Source organism: Manduca sexta, chromosome 14, assembly GCF_014839805.1.
Source record: "Manduca sexta isolate Smith_Timp_Sample1 chromosome 14, JHU_Msex_v1.0, whole genome shotgun sequence".
Taxonomy (NCBI): Eukaryota; Metazoa; Arthropoda; class Insecta; order Lepidoptera; family Sphingidae; genus Manduca; species Manduca sexta.
In genome coordinates this window covers 13,369,999-13,393,084 of record NC_051128.1, presented here as the reverse complement: position 1 = coordinate 13,393,084, position 23,086 = coordinate 13,369,999, and the positions used below count along the sequence as shown (strand labels likewise).

Sequence of the window (23,086 nt, the reverse complement as noted above, 5' to 3'; positions counted from 1 at the left end):
GAATTGTAAGTATGAGTGGATGTTGTAGTTTCGGGGTTTTATCGGTCCACGCAAAATGAAACTTATAGTGATTACTTTAGGGTTTTTGTATTGTTAATTAAACTCCGCCTTAGAAAAAGCTATCTACACTTGATAAATGAGGAATTCATTTATTAATGAAAACCTTTTATGAAGTGTGTAAAACCTCAGGACAATGACAAGCAAAAAACCATAATGTATTTCTTCCACAAAAAAGTATTAGAGAGATCAAAGCAAAACCTAAACATACAGAAGATAATTAACTTGTGATCGACTCGTGCGAACCAACGTCATTGGATAAAAATGCGTTTATTTTATGAGCACAAGCGATGTTTGTTTTTATATTGCTTTGAATGACGAGACGAGCTTGCCGTTCGCCTGATGGTAAGCGATGCGACCGCCCTTAAACAGTAGAAACACCTTCCAACACATTGAATTACAAAGTTTGTTTGGTATTTCACTGCGCTCGCCATACTGAGACGTGAGATGTTAAGTCTTATTATGTCCAGTAGTTACACTGACTACAATGGTCTCCAAACCGGAACACAACAGTGACTACACACATTTTATAAAATATATTACATAAATAGACAAATCATGTATTAAGTTCTGAGTCCTGACTCCACTCTAAGATACAAGTCGTATGTCGTAAGTATTCGGAAGTAAGAAGATACTCACAATTCTAGAAAAAATCAACAACCACCAGGCGAACGCAAGCTTGTCTCGTCATTCAAAACAATAAAAACAAATAAAAAATAATAATTATTTTATGTGGATTCTAATATAGGAATGATATAGTACTGGGATAAATAAGGGGAAGGATTGTTTTGGTTACTGGTTGTAGGTCTCTATACGTGAGAGTCCGCCTGGGTAGAAACCACCGCAATGTGTATTCTGTCGCCAGGCTGCAGTGTGTAGTCACTGTTGTGTTCCGGTTTCAAGGACAAGGTAGGCAGTGTAACTACTGGGCATAATAAGACTTAACATCCATGTCTCAGGATGGCGAGATCAGCAGAATGCCAAAATACTTTGTGGTTTAGGGTGTTGGATGGTGTTTCTTCTGTATATGGGCGGTCGTGTCGCTTACCATCAGGCGAATGGCAATCTCGTCTCGTCATTCAAAGCAATGACAAAAAAAAAATTAAACCCCATTTACTTTTCCCTGTTCGTAATCAAATCTGCTAGGAACCTTTTTAGTCTCCCTACTTAAACATATTTTTTTTTTCGTAATGTTACCTCTATTTTTACTCCTTTGTCTAAACACGCAGTTGACTACACAATTTCATAAAGTACAGCTATTCAATTCCTTTAGCCTTTATTCGGTAAATGCGGCTTAAATGCCCAAACTATCCAGTGACGCGTAAAAAGAACGCTAAATTTCTAGACACAAAGAAGGAAACCTAAATTGAAACAACGTTTTATTTCGTAATAAAAGGATAACTTTCCACCGGTTAATGGTCAGAATGATTCGTGCAAAAACCTTAATTGGGTTTTTATTATAAAGATCCCTATTGTTGTTCCAAACGTTTCAAGTAACGTTTATTGTATGATTGTTTTATTTTATCTTTATAAATTACTTACGTATTTTTAAAGTTGAATAATTTATAGACTTGATAAAAAGTTGATAAAACAAAAAAACAAAAACACACATCTCGCCTTTTTCCTCGAAGAGGTCGGCAAAGGTGCAACCAGGGAAACGTGATATACAAATTTGTGACGTCATAGTTGTTACCATGCAGTCGGACGAGCGAGATAGCACGATGTTGCGGTTTGTTACTAAGCAATGCATAAAAAAATTTAATGTACTGCATCATTCCAAAATGAGGTTCCATAATCGTAATCCAGGTTGTAAAAAATAACCTAAATTGTTAGTGCGATATCCTTGATAAAGGGTATTGTGTTGACCTTACATCGCAGTTTGATAAAAACGGGCAGAAGAAAACTTCACTGACAATCTAAGGGTACTTTAAATAAACTTTGCTTTGCTAGTACAAAAACATATTATATCTTGGGACTCAAATAAAATAATATATTGAAACATTGACGTATATTCTATAGACATGAACGTCAATATAAATTTTTGTTCAAAATTTTAACTATAATGGCAACCAAAACGTCAGTGTCATAACCTATTTATTCACTTGAACTACAAATAATTTTACTTATTTGACTAATATTTTTTATTCACATCCAGGTTTACACTGAGACTCGAGTTCTTATATTATGAGCGTCACTCCATACATAACCACACGCTGTCAATGTTGAAATACTAAAGTCAGGTGTAGGGATTGCAGTGCAGTAGAGTCCAACACAATGAGTGTACAGAACGCTAGTGTAGTACGTATGTACGTACTATATATGTATATATCGATGATATTGAACACATTTTCTTATAACTTAGACCGTTTTTTATTTGCGTAAGCTTAGCGGTTCCGGGGACCGCGTACAATTAATTTCCTTTCAATCATTTTACTTCATTAGGAACTTTCCGCTTGTTTGTCGAATCCGGACCTCGGGGAAAAAGCTGATAATTTTAGGGACCTACATCTCTCGGTTGGCTTTTTATTAAAATGAAAAATATGGTACATATTATTTATTTATTTTTATTGGATCGCCAGTGGGTACATTAAGAACAAAAGATAGCAAACACTCAAATCAAACTGTTCAGTTACAGGCAATCACAACTGACATAAAATATTATCAGACATATTTTACACTAAAGGTTTACAGAGTATTATTTAAGTATACCAAAAATAAATACAAAATCTATAAAAAAACTAAAATCAAATAAAATGACACCTGAGAATAGCAATAACCAACATGATTTAAAACTATACTAATGGGATTGCCTCGTTTCTTCATTGGCGTAGCTAATTATTTTGCCTAGGAGAGGGGTTGGTAGTGGTGGGGGCTCAGTTAACGGTAGAAAAAACTCGTCAATTGAAAGGCCTACAATACACGAGGCCCTGTAAACACAAGACTTCTCCTAATGGTAATGCGGAATGGCGGATAGGCATAAGTGGCGATAGCCTAGTTGGGTGTGGAACGGACTGTCAAGACGAATGTCCGCAAGTTCAAATCCCAAGGGCACACACCTCTGACTTTTCTAAAATCATGTGTGTATTCTATGTGAATTTATCGTTCGCTTTAACGGTGAAGGAAAACATCGTGAGGAAAACTGCACTATAGGAGATATCTGAGAATTTCTCTATAGGAATTTCGAAGGTGTGTGAAGTCTACCAATCCGCACTAGGCCAGCGTGGTGGACTAAGGCCTAATCCCTCTCAGTAGTAGATGAGGCCCGTGCTCAGCAGTGGGCAAGTATATGATACAGGGCTGATATTATTATTTTTATTATTAATGGCGGAAGATTAAAAAAACTCGCGAAACGAAAGATCCTTTTCCTGAATCCTTTTGCTTTCAAGACTTTTCCTAAAGGCAATAGACGTTTCTAGAATAGGCGCCGCTAACTTTTTCCCCTAGCTTGCTAATGATTTTTATAGTACATATAAGCTTTATGGAATGTGGGTGTATTTCTAACTCTTTGATAATAAAAAGTGAGAAGTACATTCAATTTTTGTAAGTGTACTTTAATTCATTCTAATTTTATAAATAATCTGAACAAAGTACGTCTTTACGGATATAAGCTTTATGGAATGTGGGTGCACTTTTTAACTCTTCAAGATAAAAACGTGAGAAGTACATACAATTTTTGTAAGTGCACTTTAATTGATCCTCATTTTATAAATACAAACAAAGTACGTCTTTGTTTTCTTAAAGTATTGAACAGAAACCAGTGCACGTGTAATATAAAATTACGCAACACTATCGTATTTTCAATCTTGTTTTCGTCGTTCCAATTGTTTGTGAGATTTCGTTAGCAGTTATTACTTTGGTCAAACTATTGAACTATATTCACTGTGATTTTATTGATACCATCGTTTGTGATTTAAAAGAACGTTTGTATTTTATAACTAACTTTTATTATAGTTACATAATGCTGGCCAAAATTATATTTGGATTTTATTTGCCCAGTATCAGCCCGGAGTCTGGAATTTGTGCCCGATATGGCGATAGGCTCGCCCCCTATCACATCATGGGACGGAACACATTTGGCGAAAAGTAGGTGCTCTGGTTACCCCTTTAGGGCTAAATGCGTGATGTGTGTATAATTAAATCTATATTTTAAAGACAAACTTGACTGCAAATTAAACCCTATTTCATCTTGACAAAGTGCAAGTTGGTTCAGTGCATTTAATTTATAGTACTGACGTAGAGACACCGTCTGTGGTCTTTGGATTTATATCTGTCTTACTGAATGTACAGTCACTCACATAAGTATTTGAATAAATTCAACACATCAAATTGTCTATATTTTTGCCTATAAATAAATAGCGATCTTTTGCGACTTTTATGAGGTCATCTGTCCACCTCGTTGGACGTCCGACGCTGTGCTTGTCAGTTCGTGACCTCCACTCTAGAACCTTCGTGCCCATCGACCATTAGTTCTGCGAGCTGTGTGCCCTACTCAGTTATAGTAGGTACCAACTATAATGAGTAGTCATTATTTTTAGACATTTCTGGAATTGGGTGGGTAAATACTTTATAGTTACCCTGTAGCGTAGTTCCTTTTTTATTTGATAACTCACATTCTCATGCAATTGTTGTTCATTGCCAAGCCGCTCTTTTCCTTATTGTCAGTGGCATAATAAACACGCAACATAGCACACATCAAACAAATACTTGAAATAACAAGTAAACAAGCTCGAAGGTGCATGTCAAAGCTCATTGAAAATTTGCGCATTTGTTTTAATTTAGACCTTATGCTGTAATGATAGAGTAGTTAATATAATGTATGAATTATTCCCGGAACATATTATATTGATCATAGTAGAAAAATAGCCTTCGTATTATTTTTGAATTTTAAACTTGAGTTTTTAATATAGAATTTTTATAATTACTAAAAGAAAATTATGCGAGGATGTTCAAGCGTTTTACCAAGCTTGTATTGACTGACAAATTTTGAGTAATTGAATTATACTTTTAAATTAATTCTATGGCGACTGGGTGCCGCCTTAATTACAATCTCATAACCAAAAACAAAAATCACTTCGTACTATAATCAACAGTGTATTTTGAAGCAAGAATACACTTCAGGGACTCTATCCAAGGTGCCTTTCTCCAATCGTTTACGCTAATATAAAACCAGAAAATATGCAGGAATATCATATCTTATCGATAAGTCAGTCGTTAGGGTATGCTATTTTCATATAAAATTAGCGTTAACGATTGTAGGAAAGCATTTTGGCTACGACACCAGTTTTATAAAATTTTAAATTTTTACTTATTCATATTATACTAATTCGATATGAAACCTTTGATACTCACACTTTACTGGCATCCATGCTTTCACAAGCGACCTTGTATTACTATAAAACTACATAATTAACTGTCTGTCCATTTATTTCCCACTATTTACAGTGTCCTTTAATCAACGTTATTTATCTGTGTGACTTCGACAAAGCATTAATTAAGGACGAATTAGATTCGCACCAAGTATCGATTTATCGGTTCTTTGATACGTCTCTTGATTTATTTATAAATTCAGGTCTTAATCGAGTTTTGGGAGCGATTTCTCGGGATACATTAATTTTAAAATAGGTTGTTAAGTCCGTATAGATTTACGTGGGTATGTTGAAGTGTTTTTTAGTTTAGGAATTCTTTATTGCGTTAAGAAAGAACTGAAAGTCAACTTAGCAAGTAGCAGATTCCTCTCATTGACTTATTAGTGTATTTATATATATATATATATATATATATATATTTTTTTTTATATATCTATATATTTATATATGCGAGTATGTTGTTATTACATTTGTTTATTATTACTCTTCTTATTTGTTTTTTGCTTTCTTTTATTATACACCTACCTCCGTCCTCTCTACACCACCCCAAGGTTGACTGGGAGAGAATGCCCATGGCATTAAGTCCGCCTGTATACCATGTGTACAAAGTGTTAATAAATAAATAAATAACTTATTGACAATAAAGGTACAGATATTTACTATGTACCTTAACCATTGATGTATATTCTACAGACATGAACGTCCATATAAACTATTTGTTCAAATTCAGTTAGAACTAAAGTTCGATGCAGCGCTAAAATATCAATCGTTGTCTAATCAAACTTTGAACATGCATTGCAAAAGCGCTTTAAGTAGAGTATGAGTAAAATGGCAGCTAATACCGGATTGCAGTACACTTCAGTTGAACAGACTGAGTGTTCGGATTACCAGATCTAGTACGTAGTACATATATTATATATCGATGAATTTAAAATATAAATGAACGCGTAGAGAACGCGTTTATCAAAAACGCGTATTTTCAGCATAATAAATTGGTTTCACGGGCATCTAGTTAAACCTCTTTAGAACTCCTTGGTAGACTATAAAGGAAACCTATCTTTGACAGTCATATAAGAACAATATTGTATAATATGTACATTGTACGTATTTATTTATGCCATTGCACAAATGCGCAATCATGCTCACTAAAAACGTTGCGTAACAAAAACATGTTGAAAACACGAAACTCGTAGGATTTTATTTTTGTTTTACACTCAAGAACATTTATGCGCTTTCAAAATGGCGAACATTTTAATTCAAAATAAAATGTGAGTGCGGGCGCAGTCGCCGCGGCGCCGGATTTCATAACGTGTTTTTAGACGCCCGAAGTCCGTGAGTGCTTCAAACATTGTTTATTAGCATTTTTATATGATTTGTGGAAGAGAAGGTTGTTTTTTATTTCTATTTATCTATTATTTTTACTTCTACAAGACAAAAAAGATACAATGATGTGTTTCGTGTGGTTTTTTATATCTTATTATACTTCAATTATTTGCATTAAATGCAAATTGATTATACTTATTTGGTAGGTCTATACATGTGCAAACAAAAACTCGCCACAGATCCAGATTAAAAGAACCAGTATTACGATTTTTTACATGCGTTTTTCTCTTCCTCATACCCACTACAACAACTCCTGTAAGCCAGGATCAGCAGTGGCACGCATTTTATGACACGAAGCAGTGAAGCTCGGCGAGTCTCAGGGAAAACTAATATGTCTATCCCGCACCGAAATTAATCAAATAGGAGTTGTAAATATAAATTGTCCACTTTTCTCTGTATCAATTCTTTACATATAAAATATAATTGACTACTATGTTTATTTATTTATTTATTTGGGAAACAAACATAACAAATTATGACTAAAAATAAATGAATGTAAATTAAGGTTCTTAATCCAACACAGTTTCCACTAATAGGTAATACATACATAGAAGAGAGTAGACGAAAATTAATTTACAATATTACAAATTAAAAATTGCAAAAAGAAAATAAACAAACTAACTCAATCAAACGTGGTAAATAATTCAATAGAGTCAAGTATCTAAATTATCTACAATAGCAATTAATGCCTTCCTGTAGATTTGTAATGATTGACAAAATATATCGATATCGGATATTAAAGCAAACTAATTATTCTTAACAGTTGCTCTACTAATAAAAATATTAGAACCATAATTAGTTTTAGACGCGGGAGGCTGAAACAAACATGCCTTACGTGCACTAATCCGGGGACATTTGAATGAAATTTCACCTAAAAGATAAGGAGAGTCAATAAAGTTATTGAGGATTTTGTGTATAAATAGTTGATCTTTAATCAATCTACGGTGCTCAAGAGACATAATTTTTGGGACTTCCGAGATATTAGAACTATAATTAGAATGTAAAGTACTACAGCGGTATTCCAAATATTTTATAAATTTTCTCTGTATCCTTTCAAATTTTGATACAATAGAATAATAATCCCTAAAACGTGCCTTATAAACTAACAATTGAGTTGTCCCAAAGGCTCTCTACATCTAAGAGGCTTAACTAAAGCGTGTACATGACTCCTTTGGGAAAAATATTGAGCGGTTAGGACTTCACAGCGGCATGCTTGATAAAAATAGGGGTAATGTGTCATTGTTACATTTTAAAATAACATTTAAAATCTTTACAATAAAGTTGAGATTTTTTCGATATTGCGTTAATAAATGAAACGACATACTCGTCTTTGCCTCTGTTAACATTGTGCCAAAAATTATGAATAACGAATATTCTTACTAAAAATCCTAGGTTTTTTTAGAGTAGTGATGACTGTAGGCAGGGCAGTGTAAAATTAAAATTACTTTTTATTGATATTTTGTTCGTAACTTACAATATTTTATTGTACATCTATGGTTCGAGTAACTTATTGTAAAGTGTTATTGTCAAGCAGATAAGTATGTGTTTTCATTTAGTAACGAAATGTCGACGCTGTATACTATAATCTCATGAGTTATTGTCACAGTCATAAATAATGTAGATAATGGACTAAGGAATATTATTATATATTGATCATTCTGTAGTATTACATGAAGTAACAGCTGCAAGTAATAATAAATTGTGTCTATTGCCCGCTTTCATTTTTAACCGATTTCAAAAAAAGGAGGAGGTTATCAATTCGACGTGAATTTTTTTTTAATTTTTTTTTTTTTGTATGTTTGTTACCTCAGAACTCGCTTATTTATGAACCGATTTGGAAAATTCTTTTTTTATTCGAAAGAAGTTCTCTCCAGATTGGTCCTATAAATTTTTTTTCAAGATCGCTTCGGTAGTTTGGTTTTAAAATTAAAAAAACTAGAATAATTATGTCGTCCAAGAAAATGAAATCGCGAATTTAGCTTTCCTGTGACGTATTTAGTTATGTTTTTGCATTGAGTTTGGTTGCCTGTACTTCTCACATATTTATACATATAGCATAACATCTTTTCCCCCGTGTCAGGGGGTAGGCAGAGGCGTAACATTTCATCGCGATAGTCGTACTGTGTGTGAAACATATCAGTTGTGTTTTTGGGTTGGGTTTAATTGACTCTACTTCTTACATACATACATACATATAGCATCAAACCTTTTCCCCTTTTCAGGGGTAGGCAGAGGTGTTACACCACAGCGCGATAGTTGTACTGTGAGCCAAATATATGTTGTATTTTTGCGTTAGGTTTCCTCGAATCTACTTCTTACATAAATATATATAGCATCACACCTTTTCCCCGTGTCAGGGGTAGGCAGAGGCGTATAATTTCATTGCGATAGTCGTACTGCGTGCGAAACACATTAGTTGTGTTTTTGCGTTGGGTTTAGTTGACTCCACTTTTTACATACATACATATATGTAGCATCACACCTTTTACCCTTTTCAGGGGTAGGCAGAGGTGTAACTCCTCAACGCGATAGTCGTATCGTGAGCAAAACACAACTATGCCATTGAGACGGTCTATTTTTTACTAACACAAAAATGCAAAAAATAAAAATAATTTTAACAAAAAATTAAACCGCCTTCAAAAACCACTCAAAACCAAAAAATAATTTCATATAACAAGTATATATTGGATACCAATTTTGGAGTCGGTGCCTAATTAAAATTGCTAGTTAAGCTAGATAAATACATTAACGAATATACGAAAACGATGTGCTGCCAGCGTACAAAGTCAACAAGTCAGATCGTCACCGGAGATAAACACACCGCCGCAGCACAGCAAATGGAAGCTATTAAGGAAATATTTAAATTTGTGAACTGTACACTACCCAAATTCTTCCCCTGTTACCTATAGCTGGGCAAATGTGGGTGTATTACACTCCCTGCCGCGAAAAAAGAGGAAATAAAAAGATGAAACACCATACATGTGCTTGGTATTGACCTTTCACTGTGTATATTTGTTAGTAGTAAACGCAAACCTACTCCTTTTAATTGATTTGAAAGAAATTTAGCTCATAGATGGACTATGCAACAAATATAGCTAACTAGCAATTTTAATTAGGCACCGACTCCAAAATTGGTATCCAATATATACTTGTTATATGAAATTATTTTTTGGTTTTGAGTGGTTTTTGAAGGCGGTTTAATTTTTTGTTAAAATTATTTTTCTTGTATACTTTTCTGCCCGTATTCTCTCTACAAGATAACACTTTTTTTTCATAACTTATTAACGAACCTAGGAAGTTGTTATAATAAATAGTATCAGCCCTGTATTATGTACTACCCTATTGCTGGGCAAGGAACTCCTTTACTACTAAGAGGGATTAGGCTTTAATCCATCACGCTGGCCTAGTGCGGGTTGGTAGATTTCACAAATCCCCAAAAATCCTATAGAGTACTTCTCAGGTATGCAGGTTTCCTCACGATGTTTTCCTCCACCGTTAAAGCAAGCGATAATTCACATACAATACACACATCACTTTACAAAAATCGGAGGTGTGAGCCCTTGGGATTTGAACCTGTGGACATTCATCGGTAGTCCATTTCAAACACAACTCAGCTATCGCCGCTTTTAAAAAACTATACAATTTTAATAAAGTAATCTAGGTATATTCATCCGAAACGAGTGGTAGTAGAATGCATGAGGAGTGAAGTCGCTCGCAGTCACAAGGGCCCTCGGAGTCTAAAGGCTTTAAAATGTTCTCGGCGCTTGTACGAAGCTCTGTTTGCGAGATGCATTTAGTTTTACAAATTTTAAAGTTTTGATGTATGCGTTTCTGTTGTTTTTATAGTGTTTTGATCGGAATTAGTTTGTTGAAAATAAGTTGATGTTATATTGTTTTGTTTGGATGTTTATCAAGAATTAAGATATTTATTGTAATTTCCGTTTCTTTTAGTTAAAATAATATATTCTTTTTTATGGAATTCAACAATGATTAATGCTCTGAAACCTTCCATTCAAAACACTCCACGTTTTTTGCAAACCAGAACACAACATTATCTAGCCCATTGTGGTACTTACCGACAAAGACATGATCTTACATTGTTTTCCGTGTTAACTCGGGGACACCTTTACTCGTAGTCCAGATCATCATATTAAGGTTAAAGTGGAACTGGAAACACTGGTTCAAAACCAAACGTGGACTACCACGAAGTACGAAGTACTAACTTACCATATGAAATGCTAGAGTAGAAGTACTATTGGTATTGGTTAGATGGCAAGTTCACGAAAACTTTACTTTTTTATGGGTAGGGCAGTTTTGCCCAATGTATGATAAGAGGAGTGAAATCGTAATGGAACGGCGACTGAATAGAAATGATTCTCTCTTAGTAATAATGCCAGCCTAATTGAAACCGGATAGTTATACACAAGCGGATCCCAGAGAGCTGCAGACTTACGTGGGATACAATGGCTTTCTACCTACTTTATTTATTATTATTTGACTTAATTATAACGCTTTGCAGTAATTAAATTAATTTAAAAGTACAAAAATGAACACAGAAAATATTATTATTATCTACAAATGTCAACAAATTCAAATAAAGATACCTAATATTCGGTGGTCGCAATCCGGCCGGATACCAACAACTTACAACCGGCAAATCAGTCGAGCTTTGTTGTTATCACTAATAGAGCTTTTGTTTTTTCTGTAATCTCAGCCCCACGTCACATGCGTTCTGGTGCTATGAAGGTTAAATCTTTAACAATTAGCTATGTTTGGAATTATAAAACGTGATACAGTAAAATACAAGTTTACTCTCTAAATATACATAAGAGAAAAGTCAAATGCTGCGTAATTGCCGGATTAATATTTTATGAGTTCATTCAGGAACGATCCTTCTTGAATTCTAAACTTTTAGAATGAATATAAATGATGCTGGTGTTTTGTTATTTCTTCGACTATTCCTGGTTTAACTTTTTTATACATTTCTATTAATAAGGAATACTGTTTCTTTATTAGATTCCAGCTAATAAATGGAATGCATAAATTGGATAGTTGCCTTAGGTTTAACCTGAAATACAAGACTTTATATTTCAGCTTAAACCTAACCTAGGTTAATCGAATCATTGTAATGTTCTTTTGGTTTCTAGTAATTTTGTTATATACTAAATACGCCATGCCTAAACGTTTGACGAATATGGACGAATTTCTCATACAATTGAACTATTCTCTAGATTAATATAAGTAAAAAATTCCAAAATAGCACAGTGGATCCTCTACTACACGAAAAGTCTCACGCAGAGCCACGGACAACCACTAGTGTACAAACTCCAGCAGATTTCATTTGCATCTATACTTTTACCTAAACCAAACACGAAAACATTCCTTCCGTGCAAACAGAGCGAAATTCATTTCGGATAGCTTTGAAACGCAAAATCGCTTCAGAGCCCATACCGTATTTCATACGTATGAAATCACATAAGACTTATAGATTTGATTGAATTATTTCTACGATATTTATGCAAAGACACTGCGCAAACTGCTAAGAAACACTTTACTAAATGCTCTAATACAAGGGGCAGTTGCGGAAGGCGACTAGGTACCTTCTATGAGACGGTTTGGCAAGTTATTTTAAATTTGCATATGGCTCTAAAACCGGACCGCACTGCTTGCAAGCAGAAATAGACAATGGTGGTACTTATTTAGACAGTCTCTTGCATAGTACATTTATAATCAATATGTCTTGTCCAATCAAACAAGAATCTCCACCACTCGCTAATACCTCGTTCGACAAAGAATTCACCCAAAGTATTTCGTCGTCAAAATCAAAGGCAAAGTTTAACACTTTCATTAGAAATGCCGCGCTTAATCGAATTCCTTCTGTAATGTTCATTTAAGTTTATTATCTGTGGGGGAATTTCTACCTCGGGCTCTTAATTGGATGCCTTAATGACGTCATCGCAGACTTCGCTTTCCATTGCCGGTTTAGAACAAGCTTCACTCGTATTAATACCGTAATTTGATCTAATTGTATACCATTTTACTGTTCCTTTTATTCTAATTTCTTTTTATCCGGAATTGTTGGAAATAAAGGGAAAAAGTTGGGACACATTTTGCTGAGTAATCAACGTGTTTTAGGGCCGTATTAAAGGCAATCTCAAGTGCGATATCAGTTGAGACCAAATCATATTGAGGTCAGTATCTCAAGATGATCGATTTTCGAAAAATTTTTGTATAAACATCATACAAACCGTATAGTGTGGCACATCATTGCTTTTGTTTTGATAAGTACTTACCGTTCACATAGTTTTTGACATTCCCCCCCCTCAATTTTTCGAATTTTTTTTGAAATTTTTGAATTTTAACTTAAATTGCCGACGGTGAACAATTTTTCTACCAACAGTACTCCTTTTTATTTTTGAATCGTGTAGTGCTAGCCGAGACGCGTCCAACGACGTATCACACGTCGCGCTCCGGCCAAAAAATTGACATTTCCCGTTCGGTGACTTGTATATTATATACCTAGAAATTAAAACACAAAATTATATTAGAAATTATTGATATTATATTCAAAATTTTACATACTTACATAGATACTTACCGTTCTTGTCGTCCAGCGTTGTCCGGCGTCGTTCATCGTTGTTTTTGACACTCCCCCCCTCAAATTTCTTCCAAATTTTATCAACTTAACATTTTTCATACATCGTTGATCGATTTTTTGAAAATTTTGTACCAACGGTACACAAGTTTATTACATATTCTTGCTGTACGTGCCGAGACGCGTCTAAAGACGTATCACACGTCGCGATCCGGCAAACTTAAAATTTTGACAATACGATCGATGTATGAAAATCTACCTAAGGTGTGCACACTTTAAAAATAATTCGATCGATTTTCGAAAAATTTTTGTATAAACATCATACAAACCGTATAGTGTGGCACATCATTGCTTTTGTTTTGATAAGTACTTACCGTTCACATAGTTTTTGACATTCCCCCCCTCAATTTTTCGAAATTTTTTGAAATTTTTGAATTTTAACTTAAATTGCCGACGGTGAACAATTTTTCTACCAACAGTACTCCTTTTTATTTTTGAATCGTGTAGTGCTAGCCGAGACGCGTCCAACGACGTATCACACGTCGCGCTCCGGCCAAAAAATTGACATTTCCCGTTCGGTGACTTGTATATTATATACCTAGAAATTAAAACACAAAATTATATTAGAAATTATTGATATTATATTCAAAATTTTACATACTTACATAGATACTTACCGTTCTTGTCGTCCAGCGTTGTCCGGCGTCGTTCATCGTTGTTTTTGACACTCCCCCCCTCAAATTTCTTCCAAATTTTATCAACTTAACATTTTTCATACATCGTTGATCGATTTTTTGAAAATTTTGTACCAACGGTACACAAGTTTATTACATATTCTTGCTGTACGTGCCGAGACGCGTCTAAAGACGTATCACACGTCGCGATCCGGCAAACTTAAAATTTTGACAATACGATCGATGTATGAAAATCTACCTAAGGTGTGCACACTTTAAAAATAATTCGATCGATTTTCGAAAAATTTTTGTATAAACATCATACAAACCGTATAGTGTGGCACATCATTGCTTTTGTTTTGATAAGTACTTACCGTTCACATAGTTTTTGACATTCCCCCCCCCTCAATTTTTCGAAATTTTTTTGAAATTTTTGAATTTTAACTTAAATTGCCGACGGTGAACAATTTTTCTACCAACAGTACTCCTTTTTATTTTTGAATCGTGTAGTGCTAGCCGAGACGCGTCCAACGACGTATCACACGTCGCGCTCCGGCCAAAAAATTGACATTTCCCGTTCGGTGACTTGTATATTATATACCTAGAAATTAAAACACAAAATTATATTAGAAATTATTGATATTATATTCAAAATTTTACATACTTACATAGATACTTACCGTTCTTGTCGTCCAGCGTTGTCCGGCGTCGTTCATCGTTGTTTTTGACACTCCCCCCCCTCAAATTTCTTCCAAATTTTATCAACTTAACATTTTTCATACATCGTTGATCGATTTTTTGAAAATTTTGTACCAACGGTACACAAGTTTATTACATATTCTTGCTGTACGTGCCGAGACGCGTCTAAAGACGTATCACACGTCGCGATCCGGCAAACTTAAAATTTTGACAATACGATCGATGTATGAAAATCTACCTAAGGTGTGCACACTTTAAAAATAATTCGATCGATTTTCGAAAAATTTTTGTATAAACATCATACAAACCGTATAGTGTGGCACATCATTGCTTTTGTTTTGATAAGTACTTACCGTTCACATAGTTTTTGACATTCCCCCCCCCTCAATTTTTCGAAATTTTTTGAAATTTTTGAATTTTAACTTAAATTGCCGACGGTGAACAATTTTTCTACCAACAGTACTCCTTTTATTTTTGAATCGTGTAGTGCTAGCCGAGACGCGTCCAACGACGTATCACACGTCGCGCTCCGGCCAAAAAATTGACATTTCCCGTTCGGTGACTTGTATATTATATACCTAGAAATTAAAACACAAAATTATATTAGAAATTATTGATATTGTTTCGGGTCCGAATTGACCACTGTATAAAATCGTTATTTCGTTTTATTAAATTAAACGCAGTATTGACTATGAACTGACATTTTTATTTTGGACTGACTGACAAGCAAAAAATAAAAAATGGCCACATTTAATTGTAGTGTTTACAATGAGCGCAAGATGGCTCTTATTACAATTTCTACCTTTTGTGTACATGTTTAAAATATATTATATTATATCGCTGTAACATGGCCCCGGCCTTGGATGCCGCAGGCTCCAATGTAAATTATCTTCAGTGATAAAATATGCGAATCGCTTCCTCATTGTGATGTGATAGGCAGCGGACAAATCTTCGAGAATGCACGCCGAATCACGCCTGATGAGGTCCGAAGATCTGCCACTCGTGACACACCGTCCTTCCCCGGATACACTTGTATAACTCGTGCCAGCTTCCACGATAATGGGGGGACGTTGTCCTCTTTGACCAGTACTATTGTATCAACTGCCAGCTCGCTAATGTTGGATTTCCATTTGGACCGACTTTGAAGTTCCGACACATACTCCTTAGCCCATCTCTGCCAAAAATGCTGTCTTATCTTTTCTATGCGGTCGTATCGCAACAGAGTGTGAGTCGGGTATTTGTGAGGTCTCCTTGTGTGGGCGCAGTAAGGGGACGACCGACCAGGAAGTGAGCTGGTGTAAGAGGGAGCGCGTCGTTAGGATCTGAGGATAAAACGGATATAGGACGGGAATTTAGGACAGCTTCAATTTGTGCCAATACCGTGCTAAATTCTTCATAAGTTAGGTTACAATTACCTACGACACGTTTCAAGTGGTACTTGCAAGATTTTACTCCCGCTTCCCACAGACCACCGAAATGAGGAGAGTAAGGAGGAATAAAACTAAATTTCATCCCATTGCCCGCTGCATAATCGACTATACCTTCCATATTTTCAGTTAAAAATGTTTGGAATTGCCTTTCAGCGCCTACGAAATTCTTGCCATTGTCAGAAAATATCTCTGCTGGCTTACCACGTCTAGATATAAATCTCTTTAATGCGAGTATGTAATCGTCTGTCGATAAACTAGTGACCAGTTCTAAATGTATAGCGCGTGTACAAAAACAAACAAATAAACAAATATAACCTTTTATTAATTTAGCTCCCCTGCCTTTTCGAGTTAAAATCATAACCGGACCAGCATAGTCCACGCCACAGAATTTAAATGGAAAACCCTCTTCAAGCCGTTTGGCCGGCAAATCACCCATAATGGGCTTTAAAGTAACGCTCTTCAAGCGAGAACACGTCACACATTGATGTACCGTTTTTCTTGCTAGATTTCTACCACCTAATGGCCACCAACACTCACGAATGTTAGATAAGAGAAGCTGAGGTCCCGCATGCAATAATCGCTTATGTTCCGATCTAAATAATAACGATGTAAATCTATGTTTACCGCACAATAACACGGGATGTTTTTTATCGTAATCGAAACTTGAATTATTTAATCTACCACCAACTCTCAAAATATTGTTAGCGTCTACAAACACGTTGAGTCCTGACAATTTACCCGAACGATGTTTTTTTTGTGTATCATAATTGTTACCAAATGACTGCACCTGAGCGAACCGCGTTAAAAAAAACTCTGATTGGCTCAATTCATCAGCTGACAACAAACCGGTTTTACGCAGTTGTTTATTAGCCACGCGCATATTATAGATAAATCGCAGAATGTATGCTGCAGTGCGTCGCATTCGGTTAAATGAAGAAAATCTGTTAAAATCAAATAATTCACCGTTAAAATCATTTGTCATGATATTTGTAGCAATATGAGACTGAGATTTTACTTCAGGTAATAAGGTATCATTTAAAATTACATTAGTGGTATAATTTAAATTATCGGCAGCTATAAACTCTGGTCCGTGCCACCAAGTTTTGCATTTATGTAACTCTTCCAAATATAAACCTCTAGACACATAATCCGCCGGGTTGTCTTTGCTGCTGACACCATGGCGCATAGCGCACGATTCGTTTTAAGTGAGGTGACATTTTAATCGAGGTGACATTTTTGAACCGTCCAGAAATATGTCTTATTAAATTTTAATCTGAGTGAAACTGTAATCTTTTTATACAACTTGGCACCTAAAAGTGCTGCGCACAACTCAAGCCGCGGTATTGTAATAGTTTTAACTGGGGCAACTTTACCTTTGGAACACAATAATTGAACAGTGTTGCGTGAAGACTCGTCATACGTTTTATATACGCACAGGCGCCGTATGCATCCTGTGAAGCGTCTGCAAAAATATGAAGTTCACAACGCAGCGTCCCTTCACTCATGACGTAACGCGGAATTCGTAATAAGTTTAATGTCTCTGTAATAGAATTAATAAAGCGATTCCACATGATCACAATATCGTCAGGAACTGGATCATCCCAATCAATTTTTTGCAACCATAACCTTTGTAGGAGAATTTTAGCAATGATTATACTCCGGAGATAACCAGACCTAAAGAGGGATCATAGATCTGGGAAACAACCGACAGAATAACTCGTTTAGTTACTGTAGCTGAATTTTCCAATTCTGTTGTAAAATGAAATTCGTCAGTGATATTCGACCAACCCAGCCCGAGTGTTTTACTTTGACAATGTTCATCTCTTGCCAACGTTTTAAAGACCTGAGTTGTCGAGTCATGATTGAAAGTCCATTTACGTAATGGGAAACAACCCGAATTTAATATTTGAGACGTTCTTTCACAAATAACCAACAATGACTCGAAACTGTCATGACCCGTGATTAAATCGTCCACGTAAAAATCTTCTTTGATTACGCCAGCAAGAGCTTTGTCATCAGCTTCTTCAGCTAACTGACGAATACAACGCATACTTAAATATGGGGCAGACGCAGTGCCATAGGTAACGGTCTTTAGTTGATAAATGTCGAGGGAATCAGTCGAGTTTTCTCTCCAAAATATAAGCTGTAGATTTCTTTGATCATTATGTATTAATATCTGCCTAAACATTTTTTCCACGTCGGCACAGGCTACGTATCTATACTGCCTAAATCGTAATAAAATAGAAAATATATCGTTTTGCAACGCTGGACCTACCAGCTGTATATCATTTAATGACTTGTTTGACGTCGTAACAGCGCTGGCGTCAAACACTACACGCAATTTTGTGGTAGTACTATCGTCCTTCCACACTCCGTGATGTGGAAGAAAATAGTGCGTTGAATCTTCTTTTTGAATTCGTTTCATGTGACCCAATCTAATATATTCTCGCATAAATTCGCAGTACATTTGTTTGAAATGTGGCATGCGATTTAGTTTGCGTTCTAAGGCTAAGAACCGACTTCTAGCCATTTCGAATGAATCGCCAAGCACATCTGGAGATTCTTTTAACGGCATTCGAACCGAAAACCTACCATCTACGTCGCGTTTGGTAGTGCGCATAAAATTTTCCTCACACTGACGTTCATCTTCGGTGAGATTGTCATCGTTAAATTGTATTTCTTCCAGCTCCCAAAACTTTCTTAATTGATTATCTAATGTCTGAGAAATATTACAAACAACATGATTACTTCGTAAAATTTCGAATCAATGGGGCCGGATAGCAGCCAACCCAATTTTGAATTTTGTAGATACGGACCGCAGGGAAGTTTAAAACGACCTTCATCCAATAAATCCCAGAACCTATCCGCTCCAATCAAAATATCGATTTTCGACGATATATAGAAAGAGGGATCTGCAAGAACTACGTTTTGTGGTATAGTAATCAAATTGCTCTTAATATGACTTTGCGGAATACTCCCCGTAATTTCCGGCAAAACAATACAACGAATATTTGTATTAAAATCGTTAATCTTAGAGCGTATATTTATTTCGCATGACTGATTCGAATGTGTGACCGAATGTCCAACACCCGAGACTCGAATAGCGGACTGTATAACTGCGACGTTTAAATATTTCAACAAACTTTCGGAAATAAAACAATGTTGACTCCCGTTATCAAGCAGGGCGCGAACGGTATGAAACGTATTATCATTGCTCGCGACATCTACTAAAGCCGTAGCCAACATTATCTGATTTAATGATAAAACTCGGACTTATCGTAAATGTCACAGTCACTCGTATATGACTGCGACATAGAATGCATAGCGGACGCGCTCGCCGAAACCGGTTTGTTATTTCGCTGCGGCGACGGTTGTGCTATATACTTGCGCATCTATAGGTATAGATGACATGTTTACGTTATTATCTTTGAAATGAATTAGAGTGTTATGTTTTTCCTGACACTGTTTGCATGGTCCGTATATACAGTTAACGACTGTATGACCTGCGTAAACAGTTTGGGCAAAGATTTTTATTTTCAACGAATTTAATCCTATCTTCGACCGATAAATTAAGGAAACTGACACAAGTATACAATATTGCCATTGCACATTTAACACATAGGTTTCTCGAACTTATATGTTTTATTGTTGTGTGTAGAAACAAAGCTGTGAACTTGATGCGTATTTGTTGATTGTTTTTTGTGATTTGATGAATTAGAAATTTTCGTATTACTGTAATGAATTGTTTCAAGAGTATCTGCTTTATTTCTGAGAAAATCAAGTAAATCATCTAATTTAATTTTGTCACACTGTGAATCTGTATTCGAAATCAATTTTAATGACCCTTTGTGATCTTCCCACTCTCGCTTGGTGGTTTGATCAAGCTTAGACCTTATCAAGTATATAATTAACGTGTCCCACGTGTCTGTAGGCTCCCAAAAGTATTAAGAGACCGCAAATTTCGTAAAACAGTATCAATAAGATTTCTAATTTGTTCAGGACATTGTTTATTTAGAAATTGAGCGGTAAACAAGGATTTGACGTTTATGTACTAGTAAGCGACTATTATGAAATCTCTTTACTAATAATTCCATGCATGCGAGTAGTTAGAAGCTGTAAACTCTAGCGAACTTATTACTCGAAGGGCGGAACCACTGAGCGAGGATTTAAGATATTGAAACTTATCAATAGCATCTAGGTCATCACGAGTGTGAATCATTGTTATATACGAATTTTTATATTCCAACCACTTATCATAACTACCATCGAAGTTTGGCAATTTAATATCTGGCAATTTTGATCGTTTTTGTTTAGATTTTTCCGAACGCGGACAGTTAGAATAGTCACCAATATTATCACCAATTAAACATTTCGCGGCAGCCATTGCAGAGAAATACTGATCTTCAAATGATTCTCTATACTCAGAACTAGAAACTATTTCCTTCTCATCAACTAACAATTTATCTATTTCACTCTGAACATCGTAGAAACTGTCTAATAATTGTTCGGCGGAATGAATTCGTAAATTTACTTCTGTTTTTTGAGCATTTGATAATGAAAGTTTTTCTAACTTACGAATGTACTTTTCAAATGAAGTTAATCGGCCTTTAAGTGTACCCCTATTTTTTTTGAGATCACTCACACTCGACGGAGTACGATCCCTTCGAGGTGATTTGGGATTTGACAAATGCTTTGCTGATGCATTTATATATTCGTCGTCACTCATTGCGGTGGTATAAAGAAAGCAAGCACTTACTGTTAACACCAGAAACTTGATGACTGATGACTCGGACGCAACCACAATGACAAACAACCTATAACCACTAAGTTCACACGATATTGGCACAAAAGCTAGATAGGATTAAGAAGGATGGATCTGACCATCTGCTAATACTGCACAGCGTTTCTGTGTCGATCCGGAGGTGAAGACTCGTGGTTCCAACGCCGATGCCACAAGTCGCGACGTAATTGCGATATAGTCGTTTAATTTTGCGGATTTGATAAATATCCGGCAACGAAGGTCCAATGTTGCGGGTCCGAATTGACCACTGTATAAAATCGTTATTTCGTTTTATTAAATTAAACGCAGTATTGACTATGAACTGACATTTTTATTTTGGACTGACTGACAACAAAATAAAAATGGCCACATTTAATGTAGTGTTTACAATGAGCGCAAGATGGCTCTTATTACAATTTCTACCTTTTGTGTACATGTTTAAAAATATATTATATTATATCGCTGTAACAGATATTGATTATTTTCAAAATTTTATACTTACATAGATACTTACCGTTCTTGTCGTCCAGCGTTGTCCGGCGTCGTTCATCGTTGTTTTTGACACTCCCCTCAAATTTCTTCAAATTTTATCAACTTAACATTTTCATACAACGTTGATCGATATAATGAAAATATTGTACCAACGGTACACAAGTTTATTACATATTCTTGCTGTACGTGCCGAGACGCGTCCAACGACGTATCACACGTCGCGATCCGGCAAACTTAAAATTTTGACAATACGATCGATGTATGAAAATCTACCTATAAGGTGTGCACACTTTAAAATAATTCGATCGATTTTCGAAAAATTTTTGTATAAACATCATACAAACCGTATAGTGTGGCACATCAATGCTTTTGTTTTGATAAGTACTTACCGTTCACATAGTTTTTGACATTCCCCCCCTCAATTTTTGGAAATTTTTTTGAAATTTTTGAATTTTAACTTAAATTGCCGAAGGCGAACAATTTTTTCACTTTCAACAGTACTCCTTTTTATTTTTGAATCGTGTAGTGCTAGCCGAGACGCGTCCAACGACGTATCACACGTCGCGATCCGGCCAAAAAATTGACATTTCCCGTTCGGTGACTTGTATATTATATACCTAGAAATTAAAACACAAAATTATATTAGAAATTATTGATATTATATTCAAAATTTTACATACTTACATAGATACTTACCGTTCTTGTCGTCCAGCGTTGTCCGGCGTCGTTCATCGTTGTTTTTGACACTCCCCTCAAATTTCTTCCAAATTTTATCAACTTAACATTTTTCTACATCGTTGATCGATTTTTTGAAAATTTTGTACCAACGGTACACAAGTTTATTTACATATTCTTGCTGTACGTGCCGAGACGCGTCTAAAGACGTATCACACGTCGCGATCCGGCAAACTTAAAATTTTGACAATACGATCGATGTATGAAAATCTACCTAAGGTGTGCACACTTTTAAAATAATTCGATCGATTTTCGAAAAATTTTTGTATTAACATCATACAAACCGTATAGTGTGGCACATCATTGCTTTTGTTTTGATAAGTACTTACCGTTCACATAGTTTTGACATTCCCCCTCAATTTTCGCGAAATTTTTGAAATTTTTGAATTTTAACTTAAATTGCCGACGGTGAACAATTTTTCTACCAACAGTACTCCTTTTATTTTTGAATCGTGTAGTGCTAGCCGAGACGCGTCAACGACGTATCACACGTCGCGCTCCGGCCAAAAAATTGACATTTCCCGTTCGGTGACTTGTATATTATATACCTAGAAATTAAAACACAAAATTATATTAGAAATTATTGATATTATATTCAAAATTTTACATACCACAGAATACTTACCGTTCTTGTCGTCCAGCGTTGTCCGGCGTCGTTCATCGTTGTTTTTGACACTCCCCTCAAATTTCTTTGTTTTATCAACTTAACATTTTTCATACATCGTTGATCGATTTTTTGAAAATTTTGTACCAACGGTACACAAGTTTATTACATATTCTTGCTGTACGTGCCGAGACGCGTCTAAAGACGTATCACACGTCGCGATCCGGCAAACTTAAAAATTTTGACAATACGATCGAAGTATCAAAAACTA

General features: G+C 35.5%; 1 pseudogene; it reads right to left on the bottom strand.

Moving 5' to 3' along the window:
• Window positions 1–15,459: 15,459 nt before the first annotated feature.
• Window positions 15,460–17,372, bottom strand: LOC119189363 (annotated as a pseudogene).
• Window positions 17,373–23,086: the final 5,714 nt, after the last annotated feature.